The sequence below is a fragment of the Pinus tabuliformis genome, chromosome 1_2 (genome assembly GCF_031772625.1).
Source record: "Pinus tabuliformis cultivar Carrire ecotype Pingquan chromosome 1_2, CPIR1, whole genome shotgun sequence".
NCBI classification, from domain to species: Eukaryota; Viridiplantae; Streptophyta; class Pinopsida; order Pinales; family Pinaceae; genus Pinus; species Pinus tabuliformis.
In genome coordinates, this window is record NC_142298.1 from 249,292,250 (window position 1) to 249,301,062 (window position 8,813).

The 8,813-nt window shown below is 38.7% G+C and overlaps 1 pseudogene across 1 annotated transcript in view; it reads right to left on the reverse strand.

The window, feature by feature from the left end:
* The window catches only part of LOC149205306 (UDP-N-acetylmuramoyl-L-alanyl-D-glutamate--2,6-diaminopimelate ligase MurE homolog, chloroplastic pseudogene), a 61,896-nt pseudogene extending 54,476 nt beyond the window's left edge, over nt 1–7,420 (reverse strand). Inside the window, exon 1 of the transcript XR_016252438.1 lies at nt 7,127–7,420. The product of XR_016252438.1 is annotated as a UDP-N-acetylmuramoyl-L-alanyl-D-glutamate--2,6-diaminopimelate ligase MurE homolog, chloroplastic pseudogene (transcript). The remainder of the gene's footprint in view (nt 1–7,126) is intronic.
* Nucleotides 7,421–8,813: the final 1,393 nt, after the last annotated feature.

Sequence of the window (8,813 nt, forward strand, 5' to 3'; positions counted from 1 at the left end):
TCGAATTGAATGAGGGAGTTACACGTGCATTTAATGAGGAGTTACACTTTTGCCATACATTGAATTAGTGAGGGAGAGTTACATTCTCTTGAGTGTGGAGTTACTATTTTATTCCAAGATAGAGATTCAATTTGCCAAGTAAGAGATTCTCAAGTTAATTTACTTATTTCATGAGAGAATTCATTTTTATTAATCCAATAAAGGTGAATGAATTTAGACTATTTTATAAATAATAGTATCATAGTAATAATAATACTAGTAAGGATAAACATATTAATTCTTGACTTGTATAATCATTATTGATTTGATTTTAAAACGGATTCCATATGTCGAGATCATCCTTGATCATTTAGACATGACTTTCCATTTTTTGAAAGTCACTTCAAAATTGAAATGTGACTTACTATTTTTGGAAAGTCATATTAGAATGTTAGAAATGAAATTTTATTATAGGTGGTTCAAACAAAACTAAAAGATATGATTTCTTCTAGGAGAAATTCATCCCTGAGCTGTCAAATTTTAACAATATATATTGTCTGCCATGTATTATATATTTTCTGCCATACATATCCAAGGTGTCTGCCATGTCTTATATATTGTTTGCCATACATATCCAGGGTATCTGCCATGTCATATATATTGTCTTCCATGTCTTTTTCATTGTTAATGACATACATGCTATAAGGGTGTACACAGACTCGCATCATTACTTAGCAATAGTTATATAAATCAACCATACAATAGGAACTTTGGATCATGTATAATGCTACCACATACTCACATACATACTCCAACATACTTCACTTCATACATTGTCATACCTTAGCAGATGGCTTGGATTAAACGCATACCACTTGCATCACACACATATTATGTTGTACATGTTATATGCATTGTATACTATATGCAATTTGAGCACTCCATATAACAAAACTTTGTCACTAGATTATATAAATTGTGTAATGTGTGGATCAAACAATTGTAGCATTTGTCACCTTATGAACAACTTGGATCTCACAACATCATACTCATTGTAACATCTGACAACTTAAACTATACCTTTTAATAGTATCTTAGAGCCTCTCAACTTTGCTCTTCGGCTAAAAATAGGAGACTTGACTCATTCCAAAGTTATCCCCTCATATAATAGTTATTTTGCCTTGGACACATCACTCAGAAACTTATATTACTATCACGACAAGCCAAGAAAAAGACTTGTATTATTGTTAAGACAGAAGATGACTTGCTTTACTTTGGAAGGATTCGCATCATATTGTAGAACAGAACCATTATCTCAAACAACTATAGATTAGTATTGAATCACGGGTAATATGACTTGCATGGAAGAGCCTTCATATTCTTACCATTACTTAAATTACTTTGTATTACGTTGTAGAACTCAAGTGGGTAACATCACAGATATTGGTCATTGGATCAAAGTCACCTCACTGAAAGAGTGATTTGTATTATCATTGTTGTCATGAATTCCCACTCTTGGTAGCCCAAAGAAGATAATTTTGTATCATTGTAGAGTCATTGTCTAAGTCCACATAATATAAATGTAAACTCTAGAACTGTGCTTCCTTCTATCTCAAGAATTCGACTTCTTATACTTTTGTATAGGACTAATATAATAATATTTCCTTTAAGCATGGTGGCTTGATCTTTGATCTTCAAGGTGCATATATCTGTGATTTCTTCTTCCAAATATAGTGATGAAGAAGACTTTAATATACAGGCCTATAGATTTGGTCTCGGCCCTCTCTTGATATGACAGTGGTTGCATTTATGTGATATCGACCTTTTCTGTAACCTTAAGATAGTTTTTCTAGCAAAGTCTTCAATGGATTTACTCGGGTTTCTCTTTAAGGAGGCTTCAACCATATTTCAACATATATACTTAAGCTTGGAAAGAGAAGAAGACGCACAGGCCTCTGTGGTCTTGGATCTTAAAACAACTTGAATCACACAAAGATATCCATGGATGCTTATAATTTCTGAAGTAGTACAAAGGTTCAGATCTTTTGGAGGTGATTTCAAAGTATAACAAGAGAGCCCAAGACTGCATTCTCTTAGTCAAGGTGCTCGGCCTTGAATGGGCTGCAGGACTAGCCTTTCGGTCCCCTAGAATAGGGCTTATATACCACTCAACAAACATCGTTCTTCCTGTATATGCTTGTGGCATAACCACTATAACTAGGGCTTGTAATTATACCCAAAATTTTCTATCTTCTATGGAGAGTTTTCCTTCTAGAGGAAAGACCTTAATAAGGCTATTACTCAGGCCATTACTTCACACTTTAGATAACATATCAAAACTACTTCGCTTGATAAGATGTTTGGCCTTGAATGCTATTGGACTAGCTCCTCAGACTTCCAGCACAGAGCTCACGGGCACTTGTTCTTCACTTGTAATTTAGTCACTAATTAGGGCTTCAATAAGTTTCTCTCTCTAGGAATTTGGACTAGATGACTTGCTTCCACTCTTTCTATTACAGAGGGGAGGAGATCATGGAGACATGTCAACAAACTTCTCTTAGCGATTGCTTTCTCTTTCACTCTTGCGTGAGCTTGTTCCCACCTACCTCTGATACCATGTTAATTTTTTAGTTGACATGTTCTTTGATTAGGTCAGTTATTTCATTAATCCATTAGCCATCACATTAACCATTATCATACGACAGTAACTGATGAAAGAACATCAAACCTAAATGCAGGAAACAAGCCAAGAGACAAGAGACACCAAAATTTGGTCAATGACCAAGGAAAAACCTACTATGGGGAAAACCTTTGCAAATCTTCTTATTATTAGATTGTCTTCAAATGTTCAGTAGAGAGAGTGCATCATCCAATATCAATTTCAATATCCAACTAATGTCAATATGCCAAGAAACTATCCAAGGGAGAGATGGAGTCAACTGTAGTCAAAGCTAAACTTCTTGAAATCTGCTCAAGTTAACAGCAGTCAACTATTGTCAAAGTGTGCGCTAACCAAAGATAGGACAACAGTCAAAAATGGTCTTCAAGGAGCTCAGTTTTGGAGCAATAAATGTGGCCTCCTTAGGAGATTGAAATGAGCCCAAAGCAGATCAATTTGGTGTAGTCAAACCTGGTCAATGTGAAGATGGAATCTATGGTCAAACTCTGCAAATAGGGCTTCGGTGAAGTAGCACATAATACCTTAAATTAAGCACCAACAGTTGCAGTCTATTAGAATAGAATTTATTCACCCAAAAACGGAGTCAAAATATGCCAAATATTCCAAGTCAAAGTTGGTCAACGCCCTCCAACAATCCTGTAGTTTGGCCCAATCAAAACAACCACCTGTCCTTTGCATGTGCGAGAGAAACCTTCCTTTTCTGAGTTGTACAAACTAATAGGAAGAGGAGAGAGAAGATATGTTGTGTGTTGATAAGTGCCAAATGAGGTGTGAGGTCTCTTATATTTATATGAATCCATGTGGGTGAAAAGACATGACTTTTGGGCTTCATGAACCTACATGATGGTGTAGCTGATCCAGGTGGATGTTGGTGCCCGCCCACCTATCCCATTTGGACCCTCACAACTGTCTCTGTCAGCTTTTTCAGTTTCCTAAATTGTAGCACAGTTTACTATTTTTAGCAGTTTTTCGGGTCCTGAACTTCCGGAGCTGTTTTGAGGCCCTAAACGACGTTTTTTGGGAAATCTGGGGGCAACATGGGTCCATGGACCGATGTTACCCTTCCCAAAGTGGTAGTTCTTGGATAGATCTTTTCAACGAGCTATTGTACGCGTCAAACGGAGATCGTATGCCAAAGTTACAACCCCGGGAAATTGATGTACCAATTTACCCAAACGGGGCCCACAACTTGGCGTTTCATCTTCTAGGGTTAGGTTTTGGAATGTTAAGGGTTTTCCATTGTTTCTCAACAATAAATAGGTCTTCGAACCTCATTGTAACACAATTCAGAGGCATGTAGCCACCACATCTCTTCTCAGAGATAAGCTACCATCGCCCTAGCTGGTTTATTTGCATTACTGTTTGTAAGCATATTTCAGCATTTTACATTAATGAAATGAAGTATTATTTCCGCTGCATATCTATGTTTATTGTTATCTCTGTAATTTGTTGCATTCCTGTTTAAGTCCGGATCAGTAGCCGACCTTGACAATTTGCACGTGTGTGGCTTTAATTCAAAAATACACTTCTCCTTGTCCGATTTGAGTGATCTTTGGGTCAATTTTGGTCCTCTCAAAACAAGAATTCAATGCAATAATTATCTCCATTATATGAGATGTCCAAAGTGGAATTTGACCCTAGTTGCATAATTTAACAAGTTATAAGTGCCATGTACCAGGGATATCTTTGTGGTTGTTTACTCTATCTGAATGTGGAGCTAGGAGTTCCAACTCTCTCATGAGCCTCCCTTATCAACCGATTAGCCCACCTCACTCATCCTCTCCTTCGACTGGGAGTCATTAGCTAAGTGGGCCCCTCTAACTCTACCCTCTCATCTTGTTCCTGCGCTTTCTTCTCAACTGCGTGTTGGTCAGCTTGTCCAACAACTGATTGTGATGAAGCCTAAGAAACTCGTTGAGCCTCCCGCTTGGGAGTTTGTTACTCCTCCTCCTGCTCTGCACCCTGCTCGCACTCCAAGGACTTCTTGAGAGCCCTTTCTTCCTCGAACTTCACATCACGTCTAATCACTGTCTTCCTGAGTGCTAGAATATACACCCTGTATGCCTTAGATGTCTCATTGTAGCCCACGAAAATGCCCTTCTCTATTGTGGGCTCCAGCTTCTTCCAGTTATTAGAAGACACATGGCAGTAAACAAGGTTGCCAAAGATCCAAAAGCGAGACATGGCAGGCTTCTTGCCTATGAAAGCCTCCTCTAGTGTGACTCTACCTAGCACCCTATGTGTAATCTAGTCCTACAAAAAGATTGTAGTGTTGCATGCCTCTGCCCAAAGAAACATAGGTAACCCCTGGTCATGCAACATAGCCCTAGCCACTCCAACAATGCTCTAGTTCTTGCACTTAGCCACCCCATTTTGCTGAGGGTTATGAGGTGTGGTGAACTCTCTCCTAATGCTCTCCCTGCCACACAAATCTCTGAAGGTGTTGGAATGTACTCTCCATAATTGTCTGACCTCAGCGCCTTGATCCTACCAGTCTAGTTCTCCACCAAAGCTTTGAACTCCACAAACTTCGAGAAGACCTGATCTCTCTTCTTCATGAAGAAGATCCAAGTCTTTCTCGAGTGATCATCAATGAAGGTGACATAATATTTGTATCCCATCAAGGATAGAGAGGAAAATGGTCTGCGTACATCTAAATGTACCAGCTCCAAGATGCTCTTGGCTCTGTTGTCTCTGTTAGAAAAGGATGTCTTGGCATACTTTCCAAGTGTTAAATCCATGCACACGTCATGTTGATCTACAATGTACCATGGCAACCTTGTGGCAATCTCCCTAAAAATATTCAGCGCTCCATGGTGTAAGTCACCCATATGCCTATGCCAAAGCTCCTCGAGGTCACATCTATGTGCACTGATCTCTTTGCTACTCAAGGCCGCTTCTGGCTTAAACTGTCACTCGTAGAGGTTCTTGACCCTCACTCTAATTTGCTTCATGGCTCCAGAATTTAAGGGCTTGAGGATAACCTTTCCTTTGCTGAAGATAACCTCATAACCTTTGTTTTCCAAGGTTGAGACCAAAACAAGGTTTTTCTTCAACCATGGGACATAGATGACATCTCTAAGGTAGAGAGAATTCCTAGACTCCCTCTCAAACTTGACAATACCCATGCCCTGTGCTAGGTACCTACCATCATCTCCATCTTTATGACACTGCATATATCCTTCTCTGTCAACTGGCTAAAATATCCCATGTTCCCTATCATATGAAAGGATGCTCCACTGTCAATATACCACACACTACTAGCCATTGAGCTTGCCATGCAAGCTATGAGCAAAAATTCCTTCTCAAATTGAGAAGTGAACTCTTCCATCTTTGTTGATACTGCCACGTGATCCTTCTTGGATCCCTTCTTCCTATTTGAACACTTAGTGGAGTAGTGCCCAACCTGATGACAAGAGAAGCACTTCACTTTATTAAGATTTTTTTTTCTTCCTGCCTGCAAAACTGGACTCGGCCCCTACTAGATTTTTCTTGCCCTTGGCCTTGCCCCCTTTGCCAACTAGGGCAAAGTTTTCCTCTTCCTGATTTTTCGCATGAGACCCAGAGTTAGTTTGCTTTCAGATATCCTCTTGCACGTAATCACTCCATAGTCGCTCCCAATCTAGAAGCTTTTCTCTGCCACTCATTGCATCAGTGAAGTTTTCTCATGACTTGGGAAAGCCCAATAATGCAAAAATGACAAGGTCTTTGTCCAACACTGTCTCAACCCCGGTTAACTCGTCCTTCACTTGGGTGAATTTGGTCAAGTAAAAAATCATGGACTCAAACTTAGTCATCTTGATAATTTTTAGTTTATCTCTGAGTACCAGCTTCCTGGACTCACTTGTACCCTGGTTCAGCCTTAAGATAGCTCTCCACATGGTGAATTGTCTTCTTCCAGAAAGGTGAGGTACGATGTGATCCTTGACTCCTTCAAGAATTATTCTTCTAACCCTTCCGTCTTTCTTGTGATTGGGCCAGTGGACAGTCCACGAACTCCCAAATTCCTTGCTCCTACAACACTACACCAATCCTCTCCTTCCAAAAACATAAATTTGAGGCACCTTCAAGGCAGTCCTCAAATCTCAGCCCTAAATATGCCATTCTGCAAGTTCGAACTGCTCAAAAACCCTTGCACAGAGCATGCTAGAAGAAAGCCCCTGTGCAGATTATGTCTTGATCACGCAACTAGAAACCCCTGAAGTGAACTGTGTCCCCTTTCCTGGGTTTTTCACTTGCTCTTGAGGAAAATAACATGTTTTCTGGTCTTCAAGCAAAGACCCCCTCTAATACCATGTTAGCTTTCTAATACCCAACTGCTAATTTAATAAAAATCTTGCAATGAAGAAACTGAAAACTGAACTCCAAACACTTTTACTACATACGTTGAGTATTCTAACAAATAATAGCAACATAAAATAAATTCACTAAGACCAAGCACACAATAAAAAATACATCATAAATTACCCAAGAAACCCCAACTGGGAAACCCTGCCAACTTGTGTGTTTTATTATTCTGCTCAGCAAAAATCTCAGAAATTGATTGGCAAAAAAATCCCCTTCAATTCATTGACCCTCAACACATTTTTTTGCATATTTCTAACCAACTCGGCCTCTGCATACATAGCTATATGGACTCGTACAGGCTATTCAGCCCTCCTACGTAGGCTAACTCGGCCCTGGAAGGTAAAGCACGCTAGCTGAGAAAACCACTGAGGCGATTCGGCCTCTGTCTCTACCCTAATGCGGAAAACTGAAAACCTTCTTCGCTGAGCTAAAACAAGAAGCCTCTAGTGTATAATACTATAATAATATGCTAAGTTTGTGCCCTTCCTATCTCTAAGGTTGACTTGGCCTTCCATCTTCCAAAAACCATTGAGATTGAAACTCAACGGTCCGTTCATCAATTAGTCTTAAGTCAAAATTAAGAAAAAATAAAATTGCGTAGTAGCTTTACTTGTGGGTTCCTTTGCCAAATTTACTTTTAAATTTAGCAGAACCCTTCCATCTCTAACTTTAATTAACAACTGGAACCACCTTGACATCATCCAGTATCTCAGTGTAGCTCAATGAGGGTGGTGGAGAATTCTAGCTCAAGAACCTACAATACAAGTAATGTTTTCCTTTAAAAATTAATATTTAGCACTCGCTTGGTACACAAAAGGGTATAATTACTTTTTTTAAATAGTAAATTTTATTTGGAGTGTTTGGATAACCCATATTAACATCATGAATATATGCAATGTACGAGAATAATCATTATTAACCATTTAGAATCAACAGAATGGACCAAGGGCATTGTTGATGTAGTTTAATTTTTTCAAGTTTTGGTTTTTTTTGTCAATTTTATTGGGTAGAATTTTATTAGAATCACAAGTTTGAATTGTATGATTCACATAATCTAAATGTCTTTGGAGTTTTCAGAATATTAAATTCAATTATACATTCAAAAATACATTTTAAGAAATTCAAAAAAAAGACTACTGATTATAACCGCAACCGGACCTGGTTTTGGGTACTAGTCCCAGAACAGAAGTCAAAATTGGTTGTTTGGGGATTTGAATCGCCTGCGATATGAGCAAATGCTGTGTGCAATAAAAGAAAAACGTAGCGGCTAGTTCTCATGTTATGCCAGTGAAGCTCAACTTTTGGACATAAGTCGATTTGACGCAACCGGATTCCCAGCATGGTTTGAAAGGTCAGCACCGACCCAGTCTCTCAGATGAAAACCCATTTGCTATTTCCCATTGTTTTTAAAGAAAATCGCCTATCGGAAAATCACCTCTTAAAAGTACATTTCTAGTTTACTTCAAGATTTCGTCAAATTATTTCTTAATCTTCGCATAAAAAACTTATATATTTTTTTTCAGTAAGAAAAAATCGTCATGTTATATATTGAGAGTAATATATGGATCGTGGATACAATTTGAAGACCGCAGTCTTGGTGTAATGTTCTGAATATAATGCATCAAGTCCTCGGTCACAAAGACGAGGGAAGAAAATACATATATAATTGGATCCAGATGAGCGCATATGATTGCGTAGAAGGAGACAGCAGCATGTGGAGCATAAAAATAGAATATGTGCGCATGAGTTGACATGGATATCAAAATAGAGAGCAATTGTGCGATTGAAACTGCGCCAAGATAATGAG